The sequence below is a fragment of the Corapipo altera genome, unplaced genomic scaffold (assembly GCF_003945725.1).
Source record: "Corapipo altera isolate COAL_440 unplaced genomic scaffold, ASM394572v1 61286, whole genome shotgun sequence".
In the NCBI taxonomy this organism is placed as follows: Eukaryota; Metazoa; Chordata; class Aves; order Passeriformes; family Pipridae; genus Corapipo; species Corapipo altera.
Genome location: NW_020884907.1, coordinates 2,774,610 through 2,794,482, shown reverse-complemented (window position 1 = coordinate 2,794,482; position 19,873 = coordinate 2,774,610). Strand labels below are relative to the sequence as shown.

At 37.2% G+C, this 19,873-nt stretch overlaps 1 protein-coding gene across 1 annotated transcript in view; it reads right to left on the bottom strand.

The window, feature by feature from the left end:
• SRFBP1 (serum response factor binding protein 1) overlaps positions 1–19,873 on the bottom strand; it is a 69,602-nt gene that overhangs the window by 49,592 nt on the left and 137 nt on the right.

Genomic DNA, 19,873 nt, shown 5'->3' with positions numbered 1-19,873 from the left:
GAAAGTTATTTTAAGAGCCTCCCACATAATTTAGCTGTTCCAACAAAACTTGTATCAAAATCTTCAAGTTTGTTTAAGAGAAACCTAAGGTATTTTTTGATAAAACACCACCAAAAAATATGGGTTTGGTTCTGAAACCCTAAAGTACTACAGAATGGTCCTCATATTAGGAGGACCAAGGAATGTGGACAAAACGACAGTGTAGGTGCAATATTACATTCAAATTCACATGACTAGTCAAAGGTATTTGCCTTCACATTTTTTAAACAACAGCAGCAAAGTTCTCAAAGGAACATTACATTAGAATAAAATGTTATACTTGGCCACTTCTGAAACTTGTTTTGAGGTCTGTACAGGCAATATGCCTCCAAACTAACCTAGTGTTCAGCCACTTAGAAAAAAATAAAGTGTGACTAAAGATTTGTAGATGTATCAAGAAAGGTACGTGCCTACTCTGAACTACAGTATCAACTGTACTTCACAAAAAAAAAAAGACCAATACCATTCTTTGAAAAAAATCCGATGGATTAAGAGAAGCACTAACATGTTTCTGCCTATGATTCATTTGAGTATATTCTTTTCAAAAAGCACTGAAATACTAGAGCAACTGTGAAGGAAAAGTGGATTTTCATGTTACCATATATAAAAACTAATACTGTACATGAAAATACCTGAAGGACTCAGAATGTCTTAAGTACTTCTTAACTCAAAGTTACTAGAAGTTAACTTAGGCAGTCAGCCCCAGCTATCTAAAATGCATGAAAGCCAATAAACTGATGGACATGTCTTTTTCCTCTAAGCAGCCTGAAGCACATACAACCGTTCTTCTTGGGCTTCAGCCCACGAGGTACTGAATATTTTGGTTGTGACCCAATAATGCACTTAAATTATTAAATCCTTAAACAACCAGCACTAGACAGACCAGAATTTCTTCATCTACTTCTGTTTTAAGCCAGCACACAGTCTAGTCCTAGTTCTAGTACAAGCAACCAGAAAAGACAAATCATTTTGTTCTCCTCAAGTAAATACACTGCATCTAACCTCACCCAAAAAACCGAATTGTGAGAGTTTATAACATTGTGAAATATCCATAACGTTGTACAAACATACACCCAGAGGTCAAACAGAGGCCTCCAGACTTTCCCCCAGCATGGTAAAGTCTCTCCTCTAAGAAGATTGTCTTCAAGGTCCAGACACAATTGCAAAAATATTTCATTTACAATTTGAAGATATCATTTCTAAAGCAATGTTCTGTAATTTTACACAGACATATCCAAATCTACTTTGCAATATAGGGTCTCTTATGTCTTTTCTATCACTTGATGACTGGAAAAAAAAGAGGGTAGTTCTGAGCTTGCTTTTCTACTTCAGTTTCTTCCTGGGCTCTCCAAGCTAACAGGACTTAACTGTCATAAGCATCACACCTGAGAGTGGGATAAAAAGGAGACAACATCATGAACCTACCCTGTAAATTCTGTCTCAAGAAAGGGTCTATTTTAAATATAGCTGATCATAATGCTATTGACAAATTACCATATACCTGCACAAACTAGGTCTAGTGAATGAACAATAGGAAAAAAATGAAAGTGTAGGTACAAGATATACCTCAGTCCTCGTGGATTCCCTTCATGCCAAGAACACCCTTGCAGGTTGAAATGAGAGCCTCATACTATTAAGATCAAAATTACTCAAAGCAAAAGGAAAAAATATTTGTATTTGCCCAAAAGTATATAACAGTTTTTTGATTTTACTGCAATAAAAGATTTACTTTTTAACTCCCTCAAGTTTAAGCAATACTGCTAAAGTAGAAAGGAAAAGTCATTAAAAACACACTAAAATCAGTTGTGTTTTGTACAATGGCTTTTTTTAAAAAGTTTGCAAATTGCTTAAATTACACATCAACAAATGTCAAAGCAAGAAATCCAGCTTAAAAAAAAACAACCCAAACAAAAAGAAAGTGAAATGTATTTAAGTTGAGTATTCAAGCTCTCTTCAATACAAGAAAAACATTGAACTAAGTAATGTTTGAGTTCTCACTGATCTTCTTTCCTTTCCTCGTTTTAGGGCACATCAAAAGCATTGGTTTCATTTTATAGTTTCTTGGCAGACTTCTAACCAAGAAATTGCCATGGCAACAGAGTATTCTCAATGTTAATTTTTGGTGCTATTTGGCAACAGCGAGTTTTAAAATTCAAAACACCTGCAGCTGGATCACATATTAGCCAGAACTAACAATAGTACATAATCTTTTGAGTGAATAATCTAAGTGAAAAAATGTTTCTGGAACTTCATTACAAATATTTCTCTCTATTATTTGGAATGTCAGCTTGAAAGATCTAATGATTTTTAGATTCTTAGGAAAAGTTAGCAATTGCCAAGTTTCCTTTTTTCTTTTTTTTACAAAAAGAACCCCTATATTACGGTATATATTTTACATATGTGAAAAGATGTGGAAATAGGCAATTATAGACTTACAGTTTCATATATTTGCATTATAAAAACATATATGAGTAGGATGATAAAGGCAACAAGAACAACATAACACACCTGTGTAGAGTATCAGGGTCCAGTTCTGGGACAGTTTTATACAAATATATACCACAAAAAAGAATGTATAAGCAAAACAAACAAAGTGAATTTTCAGCCAGATCAGTTTCCTGAACTGTTTTCCCTTATAGTCACAGGAATATTAGCTAGTTCCAGGGCAAAAGAGCAAAACAAGAATGTACAGGAGGAGATAGAGATGGACTACAATAAACTAGAGTACAATAAATAAGCTATCCCTTTATTTGATATACAGATCAAATGCCAGACAGTGATAAGGAACATAGTTTCTCAGTTAGTTTGTGCCATATCAATGTGGTGTCAATCTTGCTTTTGCCATCTTCAGCTATATGCAGCAAACAGGTGTGAGTCAAGTGGATTCAATTATACCCCCATACATCTAACAAAATGTACAGCTCATGGAACTTGAGGAAAATTCTTCTGGATTAAACTATTGCACCCTGCTGCCCAAAGCAGGCAGAAATGCCACCACTAGCTGGAGGCATCCATAAAGCCAGAAGCTTCTCAGGCCTCTGGACACTCACCCTGTCAAATTTCCAAAGTGGGTTGCTGAAGATGAATGGAAAAAAGCACACTGTCCATTTGGGCATATTGCCACCTTCCTCACAGGAAGAGTACCACACATACTCCTCGTGAGTTACTGTCAAACCCTTCCTCCACAGTGTGCCCATGCTGCTTTCTTTGTACTTTCTCAACTGAACCACTGAAATATTAATTTCTTTATTCAATATAGCACTGTATTTTCTCCTGCATGGAGAACAGTTGTCATTTCTAGCATAATTTCTCCAAGTGAAAACCACAGTGAGTACTCAAACTGCTAGAAAAGATCATTTTCATCTCAAGGTTTTACAAAGCAATTCCAAATATCTAAGATAGTTGGGAGGGAGTAAGGCCAGCCTAGAATTACTTGCTCATTGCCAAAGACCAAAATTTAATGGATTTACTGCTTCAAAGTCGGTGTCTCACTGCATGGAGTCAGACTCTGTGTAGTAGTTCAGAAAGCACTCAAGTCCAAACCAGAATCATAAGCTGGCTAGACACATTTCTAAACCCTACATCAACAACAGTAGCTGTAAACGTCCAGATAAGAAAAACTGTGATACACTAGCCTAAAGATGTGATATTACATATTACATTTCATATCTAACCACATGGCAATAAAAATGATACAAGTCATCCAAAACACAGGACTACCTGAAGGTGATTTCTAATTGATCAGCTGGATTAATCAGATAGAGTTTGAAAGCTCCTAGCTAGCACTCTGCTAAAAATATTTCCATGGAATGTTGTAGGGGGATGTGATCAAGGCAGTCAATACACCAAAGCTCAAATCAATCCTATGTCTAGGATTTCTTAATTCGACCAGAGCTCCAGCTAGAAGCTACATGTGAATTTCATGCCTCCTTAAGCTTTGACTTTACAAGAAGACAGTAACAGTAGTCACAGGAATTATTAGGATGAACACACAAAAATAAATAATGTGAGTGCTGAGGGCTTTTCCCCCTCTTCAAATGATGAACGTTTTAATACCAGCTGGAAAGGAGCACTGCTCCCAAGGCAACATTACGAATCTCTACGTTACTTGTATAATCTAAAGCATAACACCATACCTTGCCTATTCTGACCCACCACCAACCTTACATTAATTATATGGGTCCCAAACATGATCCGAACCTGCAGAGTTGAACTGCCGTCATGAAAACTGTCACACAACTGAGTAAGACACCTTTTCCATAACAAACACAGAAATGCAACCACTGTGATTCCAGTATTAATTTGGAGGTATGGTTGGTGGTGTGATTGCTTTGGCGTGGGATTGTTATTTTTTCCCCTCCTTTAAGAGGCATTGTCATGTTGCTACTTCATCTTCTTCCACTACTTCATCTTCTTCCACTTCAAGTAAAATAAGCACCTTTCTGTAAAACTTCATGGTTGTCAAAAAAAGACAGTCAAAGAAGTTCACAAACTTATACCTCTATTCTAAGGATATTTAAAAAATATAACATGACTCAGGTTAATGTGTAGGTTTTAAAGATTAACCTCCTTTTATCTAAAAATTACTTGAGTAACACTGTTGAGCACTTGCCAACTTTTCACTTTCTACAATTCACAAACTGCAGTATTAGGGTAACCGCTGGCAGGCAACTAGAGCTCTCTCTTCTGACCATTTGGTACTAGATCACCAAATGCTTTAAATGCAAGTTAAATTCGTCTGTCAAGGCCCCAAAGCATAAAGGGATGGGTTTCTCTGACAGAACTAAGAGATATTACTAGACCTACTGTTACCAGCAATTAAATATAAATTCCTTTGCAACAAAATGTAAAACTAAAGCATTTCACTAGATATCATTCCATCTTGCATGAAAAGTAGTAGCAGAGTTGACAGCTCAGCTGACAGGACAAATCAGTGCATCAGATCATTTTCCCCTCATTCTACCTTGGTGTGATTACCTCAGACATAGGTACCAGTCACTTGAAAAAGTGCACAGTAGAAATATTTACAAGACAGGAATGGTATGAGTGCATAAACTTTGGCAAACCGTGAACAGGGCACTCCTTCCCTTCTATTCTTCTATACTTTCTCTCATTTACATTTACTTTTACATAGCACTTAACTGTTGAATATTTACAGAATCACAAAACTGGTTGGACTCAGAGTTTTGCACGGACCCCATGCAATGAGCAGGACATTTGCAACTAGAACAGGTTGCTCAGAGCACATCCAATCTGGCTTTGAATATTTCCAGGGATGGGGCATCTATCACTGCTCTGGGCAACTAGTTCAAATGTTTCAACACTCTCATTGTAAAAAACTTCTTCCTAACATGTAGTCTTAATCGAACCTGTTCTAGTTTACAACCATTACCCCTTGTCCTACTGCAACAAGCCCTATTAAAAGGTCTGTCCCTATCTTTCTTATAAGCCCCCTCTGAAGTACTGAAAGGTTGCAATACAGTCTCCCTGAAGTCTTCTCTTCTCCAGGCTCAACAGCTAAAACTCTCAGTTTTTTTCTCATAGGAGAGATGTTCCATCCCTCTGATTATTTTAGTGGCCTTTCTCTGGACCCACTTCAACAGGTCCATGTCTTTCCTGTACTGAGGACTCCAGAGCTGGATGCAGTGCTCCAGGATGGGGCCTTACCAAAGCAGAGTAAAGGGGCAGAATCCTCTCCCTTGCTCGGCTGGCCACACTGCTTTGGATGCAGCCCAGTATATGACTGGCTTTCTGTGCTGCAAACGCACACTGCTGACTCATGTTCAACTTTTCATGACCAGCACCCACAAGTCCTTCTCCATAGGGCTATTCTCAATTCCTTCATCCCCCAGCCTGTATTGACATTGGGCTGCCTCAGCTCAGGTGTAGGATCTTGCACTTGGCCTTGTAATGCCTCATGAGTTTTAAAATAACAAGCTAGTAAATTGCACTTGTTTAAGTGTGCATTTCAAGGGTCCTACTATCATTTGTCTAGCCATCCAGTTGTTCTTTGCATGCTACAGTTCACTTCCAAGAAACCACATGACTTGGGCATTCATGGATCATCCATCCCTCAACAACAGGCCTCCAATGTTCTATGGCCAAACAGCATGTCAACAGTCACACTGTCTGACTCAGATTAGCATGCACCTTTGCTCTGTCATTAAGTAAAACATCAAGATTCATTTCTGAACCACAGCACAGCTGCTCAGCTTCTGCTGTAAGATGATCACTCTGCTTGTATGACGGCACTAACTGAAGGTGGGATGCAAATGGGAAAACAGGGACAGCAGCAGCTGCACGTCAATTAGCCCAACAAGAATATATGTTGCCTCCTCTTTTTGCACTGGTAGAACTGATCTCATAACCATTTACACATTCATTTGTTCTGGCAGCCCTTTGGACAACACTCATTGATTGACAAGATCTGTACCCAGAAAGGTGATGCAGCTTATGATGGACGTAATAAGTAAGCTGACAATCACCACCTGACCTAACTCAAAGCTTAAGATGGAAATTCTGAAGACTGCCAGCCAGGCTGATTCTTCTATGTATAATTTTGCTTTTCAATACTTTATTTAGACTTTAAATTCTTTATTATCACATAAATTTGTGTAACTACTTTTAAGTAACACTGATATTATGATAAATTACATGCAAAAAAAAATTTAAGGAAACCGTATCCTATCCTACATTTAAAACACATTGTCTCCATGTCAACTTACAAGTCTCTCTTTCTTCACTTTTTTTTCCAAAATTTAGATTTTAAAAATTTCTTAGTTGCTCAGTATTTCAAATTAAGTTTAATTAACGATCTTTTTCTTTTGCTAAGAGACAGCGGTATTGGTCTCCTAAGTCACCATAACTTCAAGAATTAAGTGCCAGTATGCTACAACTTTTCCCAGGTATTCTGAAAGAGTGGAATGTTAAAACTGTGTATTCCAAAATTACATTTATTAGCCTGATTTCTGATGAAATCAGGTTTGTCAGTATGTTGTTTGTCAGCATCCTTCTCCACTAACTTTTAGGCTTATTAAGCAGTAACCAAGGTTGACAAAACAGCATAGGTCAGAGCTCCTACACATTTTGTTAAGACTAGTAGCCAAGTAGAAGATAAGAACTAAAATTAGCATGCCTAGCATGGAAGAAATACACAAGCAGAATTCAAATCTTTTCCATTTTGGCTGCCAAATAGTACGTGCATACTCATTTGCCAGCATGTCTGGCCCCAAACCAGCCACAGAACACCAGTCACATCTCCTGATCGTCCAAACAGGTGGGAAACAGGCCATAAATACGGCTACAGAGAGCACTAAAAGTGAGCAACCCCAAGCATAATACTCTAAAAAACTGCAGAGACAGAGGAATAACTCAGGCTACTCGTATGAAGTTTTAAGGAATACTGGCCTCAAAGCTGTAACATGCCAGGCATCCTTGGTTCTCAGCTTACACACACAACCCATTTTATTCTTACCGCATTCTTTGTACTGATGTTTTTAATCTGGTGATTGAAACTTCCAGGGAAATTAGAACCCTAACAACTTGCTGAATGAAATAGAAGAAGGAAAAGTTCTGTGCAAGATACTTCATGTAAAAAAGATACTTCTATAGTAACTTCAATTACTCTCAGCCTACGCTAGTCTCACACACCAAGAGGCCAGGGAAAGAATGGGAAGCCTGTGCAATGTTATAGCAGCACAGTATTTGCCAAATATGTAGTTAGACTAATCCACTTCAAAGTTTATATTTTAATGTTACTATATAGTTGTAATTATGCAAGCATAGAAGAATCATTAAAGAAAAATGGTTTTAAGTTCATTAAACAAATAAAAGAAATCAGCATCAGCTGAGGACTGATCAAGTTGGAGAAATACCTACTATATCATTTCTCCATTTCCCTATAAATCTGAAGAATAAAAAAAAATAAACTAAATATCTCAATTTTTAGATTGACCATAAATATAGGTATAGCCTGCATTGTGAAAACTGAAATTAAAAGTTACTGATCTTACTATAAGAACAATAAACTTTTTTTTTTTAAATTTAAACTATTTTTCTTCAAACTCCTCCTCTGTAAAGTTTATTTCTCTCCATGCAATTAAGAAGAGGCATAAGTACTGGAAAACCAAAAGGCTAGAAGGTTCTTTAGGTGCGTGAAAACTCCCATCAAAAAAGGTGATCAACTACCAACAAAATTAACAGCTATCAACTCCTGCTGCTAAAGTGAAACTCAGTCTCGTTTCTGGATAGAAGCAAACCAGGACTCAAGTCTTGCAACAGTTACAGCTAATTTTCATCATATAAGCAAGTATCACCAGTATTGATACATTTTGGAGGGATAAGCAGGTCTGTACTACACTCTCCTCACAACCTGAAGAAATTTCTGTCATGTAAATATATTTTAAACTGAGGATAAAATTTTCTCCTGTCTCTAATCTGTAACTCCCAAGAGAGTCTGCTTTCTTGTGAGATGTTCAGATATGACACTTATAAAGTTTAGAAAGAAAAAAAATCATTTATATAAATAGTATTGCAATATCATAACAAAAAACTTCACACAGTAGGTAAGTAGAGACGTATGGCATGGAATAACAGAGAACAACAAGGAAACTAAGGAATGATGCTTAGTCTAACAAAATTATCAAATAAAAGTTAATGAGTGACGTTCTAGGAGGTGGAAAAAAATCATAAGCATTTTTTTCCCATGTCTGTTAAAAAGAACAGAAAAGATATATTTGCAGTTTTAGATGTTCAAAGTATTTCGTATCTTTGGATATCTTCTTTAAAAAAGATCTGTCTTCTCCTTATGGAAAAAAAAAAAGCTAACAAAAGCAAAATATTTCAGACTTTGTTTACCAATGGACTATTAAGCCTAGCTTTTCGTACATCTTATGGTGCCCCTAGCACAAGGACACTTGGTATGCATATAAAATATAAGTATCATAACACATTCAATGAGTGTAACCCCTATTCAGATCTAGAGTACACCACTGACTAGTAAAAGTCATGGCCTCAGGAACCACACTGTGATAAAAACTGATATAGGGAAAATCCAAATTTGCATCACAGATTTTTCTGACTTACACAAGATATACATTCAGCCTGTGTAAAAGACTACTAAAATCACCAGAATGTGAACTACTGTTGGCTTCGAACGTTCCAACACTATTGGCCTGACAGACTCTGAAACACTATGCTACTTCTCACATGAAAACTGCTCTTCCATTAAGTTGATTTCTACTATAATGTCTCTATGACTTAAATTTTTTTGTAGGAACTTTTTTTCAGTTAGCAGTTACAGATTATGCAAATAAATAAATAAATAAATATTAAAGAGTGGTACTACCGTGTAAGTTATTTTCCGGTCTTTTTGGAAGGACAGGAAAAATTTTTGCTAGCGGGAATGAAAAATTATCTTGTTACACCAGTTAGTGTTCCTTATTCCCTCAGAACAGTTTAAAAAGACCAATTTCATGATGAGAATTTTTCATAAACACAAACACATGGGGAAGTCAGTGTTTAAAAGAAATAAAATCTAACCATCTGTATTCTTCCTGGAATTTTCTTCATGACGTAAAATAGAAGCTGAGAAAAAGGACGAGTATGAAAAGTAGATGGAATAAAGAGCTTAAAATATCGCTGCCAGATGTCTGGCATACACTATTCATTTAAAAACTGTACCTTCAAACAATTAGTTCTCCATCAGTTGCCAAGACATCAGATCTACAAAAGATCTACAACTATCCCAGTATTAGTTATTAACAACTCAGAGCAATGCTCAAAGGTTCCTGCAAAATCTTCTTTGTTGGGACAGAACAAGTGCTCCCACATTACCCATCTGCCCAATGGTATGTTCATTCTCCAGTCATTTAAAATTTCTCTTCCACACTAAGCACTCATTCTGCTGGAGGATTCCCTTCTTCTTCAATCTCTAGTTTTTTCTTACAAAACACAGGTTTCCCCCTTTCCCCTGCTTATGAGCTCTCCTCATTCCTCATCCTATTTTCACCTTGTTCACCCACCTTTCATTTTGACTGTTGGAATATTTAAAGAATTACCAGCTATCTCTCTATTCCCATCCTTCCATCATTATTCCTCAACTGCTTCATGAGCAAGTAATCACCTTAACTGCCCTTTTGCTTTTCACTGTCCGGAATTCATATCTTAACATGCAGTATAAGTTATGCTCTCCTGAGCTACTAATTTTCTTTGCTGCATTTCTCCAGAGATATTTGCCTCTGGATGAAATCCCCTATTCATTCCTTTGAAGCAGCTGCTATTCAAAACAGTCCTTACCAGCCCCTCATGCAACCAGTCTCTACTCACTCATCTCTTCCTACATTAACATATCTGTACATGACCTTGTATTTTTTTCTAATCTGCTCTCAAAAAGCAGCAAAGAGGATTCACAGAATCATTTATGTTGAAAAACACGCTTTAGATCATAAAGTCTAACTATAATCCAAATACTGCCAAGCCAATCACTAAACCATGTCCCTAAAGTGCCAGATCTACACGTTTTAAATACCTCCAGGGATGATGACTCAACCACTTCCCTGAGCAGCCTGTTACAGTGCATTTCAACCCATTAGGTGAAGAAATTTTCCCTAATATCCAATTTAAACTGCCCCTGACACAACTTGATGCCATTTCCTCTTGTGTTGTTCCATGGCAAAAGAGATCAATACCCACCTCACTACAACCTCCTTTCAGGTAGTTGCAGAGAGTGATAAAGTCTCCCCTTAGACACACTTCATTTGGTATTAAATATCATATGAATAAACAGTTATCATTGTGACCCACCTTTGCAACGGAAATTATGTAATGGTAATTTTTTTGGTATAAAATTAGTATAAGAATTTATTCCTTTCCCTTATATGATTTAAAGGACAATTTAAAAAGTCACCAAATCTAGTAGCTGGCCACTTTTTCTTTAATTGCTTTCCACTACTGACTTTCACAGCATAAGACAAACTGAAAGAAAATTTATCCTTGCCATACCAGAAGGCAGTTTGTGATGAATTCACAACTGATTTATTCTCCTTCTAGGAACGTCCCTTCCTCCAGGCCCCCAAATTCTATTATGAAAACATTTATCACCACCCCTTCCCTTCTACACCCATTTCAGCCTTGCTTCCTTCTTCACTTGGCAGCAAGCTCCAGACCCTTTACATTCTGCAATGTAAAGGTTGCAGAAAGACGTCTGCAATGACAGCACTAAGCAATTACGCACATTTTCTGTAACTGAATCTTTTTTTAAATTGTATTTTACTCATGCATATATAGCCATAAATTACATCTGATAAAAAAACTACAGTGTACTGCAAGTATCTCACAGTTCCTTTAAAATAAAAGTTACAAAGTTTCCCATGACCATTTGCATGTTTTTTTCATTATAGTACACTACCACACCAAGGAACCACAGATGTTTTGTTTTATGAGAGCATCTTACTAGCCTACGTGGCCTACCACACACACTTTATATAAACCACTTAAGCTAAGAAAAAGTGTTCATTACTGTCCTGAAGTACAGTAGTTTGATAACGGCTGTATACAATGCTGCCAGAAGCAAAAAACTGCCTAGTTTGCCAAGCTTAATTGCTTCAGTAATCTGCTGAAACAAAATCTGTGCAAATAGCAGATCAGAATTTGCTGCTAATATTAGTAAAACTGATGATGTGGCAACTCTAGAAACTTTAGAAACAGCTGTTGGAAGAGTTCCTAGGGAAAAAAAAAACCACCACAATTCCTCCGAATTCTATCTCGCAGAGTATAAGTTTGGAAATTTCATAAGCTTTCAAAAGACCTTTTCCTTAGGACATTTACATGGTCTGTAAAAGAATGTCAGTAATTTAACACTTCAACTGTTTTAAGCAGAAATCAAGCCAAGTGTAGCACAACTTTCTTCTTCAAGAAACTGTTGTGCCTAGAATTACTTATTAGTAACACAACTAATGCAAGAATTTTTACATGCATTTCCATAGAGCTAAAGTGACTGTTGCCAAGTATTCCAGAGTTTAAAGAGAAAGCCATGTTTGCTTTCCAACTTTGCACAGATTTGTAATTTACAGAAAAAAAGTAGTGATTTGCCAGTATACTAAGAAATTAACTGATGGAAAAGATTAGATATTTAGTTTTGAATTGTGTAGAAACTTATCCTTTTTCAGTTCTCATAACTTGTTTATACGCCTTTTGGAGACTTTAGACCGACTTTAGTGATATTTAAGAGACAGTATGACCAGCTTCAAGGAAGTATTTAAGACCACATGCAAGCCAGGGATACACAGTGTTCAGCCACAGCTTAAACTTTGACCACAGAGCATCCTTGACACCTCTACTTTTTCAAAAGTACCTAGCCACTTTACGTTAAGAATAATTTTGATCTCAGAAGAACCTAAAGCTGACTCAAGTTGTGCAAGAGTCTCTGATACAGCTTAAGCACACTGGTAGATAGCTCAGAACAGTACAAGAACTGTCTAGATGTTGGGGCACTTAACAGAACTGAAAAACCTAATACTACAGACTCAGTTCAGCGTGAGGAAGTCTAGAACAAATGCTTCTACTTAAGGAAGTGGCCTGGCCAGCATACTGGATAGTATGGATAGCTGGATCAAATAAGGCCCATAAACCACAGAAAAAACAGCAAAAGGGAACTCAGCAGTAGACTAGCAAGAATTTCATTAGGAGTAAACGGTCCTGAGTTTCAGTTTTTCCTTTCAGGGAGCTCATGTATTTTATGCTAATTGTTGGATAAGCAGCTCTTGGAGCACTGCCAAGGTCTTTCCCTACAGAAATGCTCCCACTGGTGAAATACATGACCAGGCTTCCTTCACCCCATAAAATCTCCCTTTTTTGCCAGACAGTAGCGCAGCAATACTATTTGTTAGTATTTGTGATTAGTGCACTCTGCTGGTCATTGAGATCACAGGATTCATCTCATCTTTGAGGGAACCTATACATCAGCTTTGTCATCTAGTGGAAAGTTTTACAACTAAGCCATTAAACTAAAAATTCCGCATTTTCCCCATCAGACAGAGGTGTGCCTTAAAAGACAGCATGATATTTTAAATTATGAGCAGTAAAACATCACACAACTCAGTCCAATACCAGATAACTGGTCAGATGCCTCATGTCAAGCCTCCCTTCCCCTTTAGGCAGCTATAAAGTCATCAGACACTAATATTAAAATGCCCTAAAGGAACTCCTAGATAACCGCATAGCCCAGGGGATAGCACACAAAACAGATCTTCAGTGAGATGCCTGAATCACTGCACCAGGCTGGCTGTGCAGTATTTTAGACAGCTTTAAACACCGTAATGCCTATAGCACTCTGTCAGTAATTGTTTTGAAAGCTTCAATTTAGGACTCTTTTTTAACAGTGGTAAAGAAGGTCTAGGAATGCACTTTAAAATCACAACATACCTTAGATAACACTAGCCATTCAGGTCTAAAACACTAAAAAACTGAATGCTTATGTCAACAGCTCACTGTGGTGGGACAGTCCATCTCCACCTCTCCCATTTATCTTTGGTCTCACATTCCCGAAGCTCTCACTTCCTATAAAACCCTGCTACCTTAAATATGTAGCAGAAGACTACTCTAGCAAAAAATGTATTATGCTTACAGAAGAGGGAGGCAGGACCATGTGGTTGGAATGGGTGAGGAGCAAGGAGACTGAAAATCCCTAGATTCAGAAACAGTGAGTCCAGGTGCCTGTGAAACCACATTTGGAAAATCACACTCCTTCCAGGGCATGTCATATCTGTCTGAACAGCAAAGCAGTTCTTCAAAAAAAGCTTTGTATGAGAGGCACTTCAATTTTAAAAACTGTCCCAGTTTCTACAGTATAAAATGTGCAGTAAAGAAACAGACAATTAATAAACAAAATCTTAAATTATATGTCTAAGTTGTCTTCTTAAGTCAACAAAAACAGAGACAGGTGAATCACATGCGAGTGATGTAGTAGTCTGATGAAGGCTGAAAGGAAGACCCTAAGTAAATATAAATAAATACCATGGTGAAGTCAAACTCACTTTGTATAGAATGTTTCTTGCAGAAATCGTGATCATTCAATGACTAAAAAACTTTATGTTAATTTCTTATCAACTTAAAAATTGCATTTATACAAGCATGCTGGACCTACTATATAAAAAATAGAAATACACAATACATTAAGGACTAGCATGGGTAGTAATCAGGTTTTTCATGTTTAGTGCACCTTACAAAAATCACGATGCAGTTCTTGTTTATACAAGTCAATTCAGTGTCAGGAGGAAAGAATGACCCTCTCAAATTTCCCCCTCCCCATTCCTTCCTGATATTCCATTCAGACCAATTTTTTTGTAATGATATACAGAACATCTGGTTACCAAAAATTATTTACTTTTAAAAGCATGTACTTGACCTTTCCACAATTTACAAAGGAAGGCATGTATAAATGCAATTTCAGTAACTCTTTTCTGTTTGTCATCTTAGCTGTGTCTGACCACCTAAGGACAAATGATACCTACCAATGCTACACCAAGCCAACACAGCCTTTATATAAGCATCTCCAAATATATGTTTACCTCTGGTTGCACTGTGACAAAAGATTCAAGAGTTATACATATAATTTTGTGTAAGTACTGAATTACAGGTATAACTCAAACTGCAGTTTCAGACTTCCAGAGACTCTACCTCAGTCCTTCTTCATGAGTTATTTCCCATGGCTTTTTGTCTATCTTTTTTTATTATCAGCAACACCACCCACCTGCGCTTTTGCCATGCACCAGTAAAATTCTTAAGTCAGAGGTCCAGACTGCTTTCTAAAGATGTCATTCATCTAAACTACAGTCCAGATAATTCAAGAAGTAAGGATGTCAGCCTTAAATCTAAAAGAGCAAAAGAGCTGAGCATTGCCATGTTGAGCATCATAGCACAAAATGCTGGAACCCATGGAATGGAAATGCTGGAACTACTGAATGGAATTCACCACCTTCAGCTTCATTACTAAGCTCCCTACATAATAATTTTAATTCTGCACTTTGCTTAGCAGACTGAAAATACAGGAAAAAAAGAACACTTCTATCATGGACGACAAGCATTATGCAGATATCAGCTTTTATTATGTAACCCCCACAGCTTTGTAAATACAGCTCAACCTTTTCTAACTCAGTATTCTAATTCTGTAACATTTTTATAGAGAAAAATTATTTTGTCTATATGTAATTAATTATTAAATATAACTTACCAAAGTTGCCATATCCAAACAACTTTGGCAAATTTGATTCACATCCCACAGGCAGAAAGAACTCTCAACACTAACAATTTGCTTTACATAATATGATGCCTTACTAATATTCATCTTTAGTCATCACAGCATTCATGTACATACACATTAAAACACTAACTTTTAAAACAATTTATACAGACATCAATTTGCATTAGCTTCATGAATTTTCTGCACCGTACCACCTTGAGGCAGCTGTAAGCAGAATGGAATTCCAAAAAAAAAGGAAAAAGGAGTAGAAAGAGGGTGGGTAGAAAGATATTTACATTTGTTGTAATAATACAATATCGGTAGCAAAATATAACTGTAAAAACAGAACAACATTATTTAAGAAGCACAGTTCTGAAAAAAAAAAAAAGAAAAAAACCCCCACAAATCTGGGTTGGCTCCAATTCTAAACCTTGTTTTACACTATTCTATATTGCTGATCAACAAGGATAATTCTTCACATTAAACATGACCTATCTCCCTTTAAACTTGCCCTCATCCATGGCAGTTGATGATTATGTGCTGCCATCTAGCAAATGTTTCCAGAAAAGTTTACCTTTGGAAGCTATTCTGTGGCAAAATACCTGAAAATTCTTAGCTTTTTAAAATAGGGAACATATTTGAGATAGCAACAGGTTTTTAAAAAGATTCCTTCAGCCTGCATGCTTATAAAAGTAAGCACAATAGGACAATACAATCAAGCTTAATACAGACAAACCCTGCAAAAGCAAGATCATATGTAGTGGATATATAATGGCAAAACTGAAATTTTCATTCTACAACTTACACTTTCCTTTGTATAAAAGAAAGTGATGAGTAGAAAATGGTAAGAAATACTGCATTTTCCTCTTTCTCAAAAACCCTAGTCTTCACTGTTTCACTTTGTTCTAACTTTCTGTAGTTTTTATTTCCTTCCCACCCTCCCTCCCTGCTACCAACTCTTCCCTGGGCACAGAAATCAAAATGCAATGACCCCATATAATAATAAGATGCTTGAATTAAAAAAAACAATTGTGTTTCTTAACCCTTTTCGATCTTAATTTTTCCGTCAGGCAGGCACACTGAAACTGTAGCACAGTATTTATCAGCAGCTAGATGATGTCTTCCTAAAATTACTGGATCTTGCTAACTATGAGTTCTGCCAAGACCTTGCTTTTTTCTGTTATTACCTCTATATAAATTCAAATAGTGATAAAGGAAAAGAACATTTATACATTTTTGGCACAAGTCTCACTTGTTAACATGAAAATAGTGTGACTTTCTGAAGCTTTTACGCTGCTATAAACAACTTTACATGAAAAGAGAGAGTAATGGACTATCTAAAGTAATTATGCTGTGAATAACTCAAAAATTAGGACTGATCTGTTTTTATTTTCCATCTTATTTCACCTCACCACAACAATTGCAATTTCCTTTTATTTTCACCCTGGATCCTTAACGCTCTACAGTCACCTCAGATCTCTCATTCATACAGTCACCTAAACAGTGCAGTATTTTCGTTCTTCATTCCTTATTACATCAGAACAGCTGAGAGCATACTGCTTTATGGAGGTAGTATTCTCTAAGCAAATTATAATTAAAAAACCCAAAACCAAGTGACTTTTGAGGTCTCTACTCCTTTCCAATTTCTCTGAAATTAGCCAATGAGTTCAAAAACTCTCAGAAAGGAAACAGACATCACAGTCCTTTATTTGTCTTATTTCCTTGGAGGATTTTCATGATAACAGTAATAATAATATTCAACTTTCAAGTTTCTTTGGTGATTAGAAGCTAAATCACCACCCAATTAAATTTCCTTTAATTTCAAAGCACATATACACTTTATTTCATTACAATATTTGAACCAAAGGCTTAATTTTTACACTGTACTAACAAAACATTCCATTAAGAGTGTGATGGGTTTTTTTCCTGTTTTCACAGCTGTACTAAAACAACACCTGCCATTAAATTACACTGAACTGTACTCTAGAAGGTAGGTATTTCCATTCAGAGATAAGCTAAACAAGTATATCTTATCTGTACAAAGCAGATGCTGCACACCTTTTACCTATAACAATATAGTTTATAGGAATGAAAACAAAAATGTTTTTGGACACTAGTAGCTTTGTTTTGTTAGTAAGTAGTATCAAACATAAAACAGAAAGTAACTAAAATAAAAGTCAATTAACATTAATATAACTGCCAGTGTATGTCACAGAGAACTACTGCTCTTAGACTATTTGCTCTTCCTGTAAACAAAATACAAATTGGTACAGAAAATGTTGAAACCTCTCATCCAAGAATTTCTTAAGACTCCACCATTTTGCAGGACATGGTAGTTTATTAACTAACTGCAGAAATCTTTCTTTGCCAGAATTAACACCTGAAATACATAAGTATAATACAGCAGAATTTCATAGAATGGCTTGGGTTGGAAGGGAACTTAGGGATCGTCTTATTCCAACCCCCCTGCCTTGGGCAGGGATGCCTTCCTCTAGACCAGGTTGCTCAAAGCCCCATCCAACCTCTACATGCCTTTCTAATGTGTCTCTCTCCAGCTTTCTTTTAGGCTTGCCTTAGACACTAAAGTCCTGTAAAACCAGCTAGGACAAGCAAGTTTATCAGCTCCATAAGGGTCACAAAGTTGTCTCTGCAACAACTATCATCATGCCTATTGGATATGGCCTAATGGGGAAAGAAATTAGTATGATCCCTAGCATTGGCTGACTGAAAAAAGCCAGAGGTGCACAGCATAGAGCACCTGTAATTACAGTACATCTTTCTCTCAGCAAATTGGAATAATACACAAGAAAAGTTTATTTAATTGATTGCACTTTTAAAAATCATTCCTTTATACGTGGTCAAATACCTCCATTTCATCTTTATTAGAGGAATATACATGGTTTTTACTACTAAAATGCATTCTTGCAAGGGCATCCCTGTAACAAATACACAGAGGGTATTTGTTACAAAGGTAGCAAATACCCAGGTATTAGTAAATAAGGTATTTATTTTATTTATTTCACATTTTATGACTAACAACTGCAGTAGTTAACACAGCTCTGACACTTATGAAAGGGCATTGGCACAGAAAAGGAAAACACTTTTCAATCTATTCATGCTAGGTCTCCATCCTACTGTAAGCCAGCCTTACCTTCTGTCCCTCTTGAAAAGACGGTATACAGGATTTCAATCTCTGTACTACTTTACATGTTGGATAGACCTGTTACTACAGTGTTAACTTTTTGTTCAAGCTCTGGTGAAAACTCCCACCTCCAGAAAATATAAGAACTTACTTTCAGTTTCCTCTTAGGAAAGGGTTATGTTTGAACTATACAATGAAAAGGTATCCCCAGTGTCCTTATTGAAACTATCCAATCTTTTGTACAGAAACTCATTGTATTCTTTTTCTTAAAAACTCCTCAGTCAAATAATGCTTCTGTTTTCGTCCTTGTTATACTAATATCTCTGTGGTGAAAGACTATGAAACACCACCTGAATTTGATCAATCAAAAAAACCTCTTCTTCAATGAATGAGATAACCTCTTCTTTGGTGATTTACTGTCATATTTCAATGTGAAATGACTAATTTCTGACCTTATATTTGTGAACTGCAAGGACCAAAAACTTGCAATAAATTACTGAGTAAATATCTGTATTTTACGTAATATCAAACATTTTTCCTGAACATGCTAAATTCTTGATCTGCAAATCAATATGCAAATCAACCTGTCTCCAAGTTACCATGTGCCTGGAACATAGTAATTTTTGTCCTGCTGATGACAAATATGAAAGTTAACCAAACTGTTAATTATGTAGGAATTCTGGAAGTGCACAATGACAGCTGCAGATGCTGATACCACACATAGCTGAGTTGTCAGCTATTTTAAACTGTTGGTGCAATACCTAAAAATGAGGCTGCTTTAGTTGTGTCAGGCTTATTGTGCAGGATGATTTGCAAATGCATAGCCAAACCACACCACAAAGCGAGAAACACCCCTAAGTGAATTTACACCACAGAGTGGGAAAAATATTCTGAAATAAATATTAAACACCAAGTTTCTTTCAGAATAGGAAAAAGTTAGCTCTAACACATTGATTTTTTTATTCTCAGTCCCTCCACCTGCAAGAAAATAAGGTAACATCATATGTTTGCTATCCAGGAGACAGGTAGCCTGGTCTTCGGTGAGTCCATGAGAATCACGGGGAAAACGTCGGTGTGAGCACAAACACAGTAAGACAAGAGTGACCAAACGAGGCCCACAGGGAGGATGCCACACTGGGGAACACGTGCGACAGCTGCGCGGCACTCCCCGAAAAGCAGCTTATCCTCACAAACCGGGGGTTTGTTTGCATCGCAGCCCTTTCGCTGAGCGGGATGCGTCTCCCACCGGGACGGAGGTAGCCATCTGAGGCCACATGGGGCCTTCCCTACGGCTCCAGGCGGCCACGCCGGCCTCAGAGAGAGTCAATGCCGACCTTGCTCGCCCGCAGGGCGACCCGCCGGTGCCCACCCTGTGCCCCGGCCCCCTCCTCCGGCCACTGTACCCCCCTGCGCCGCCGGGCCCTCCCCGACCCGAGCCTCCCGCACCCGTCCAC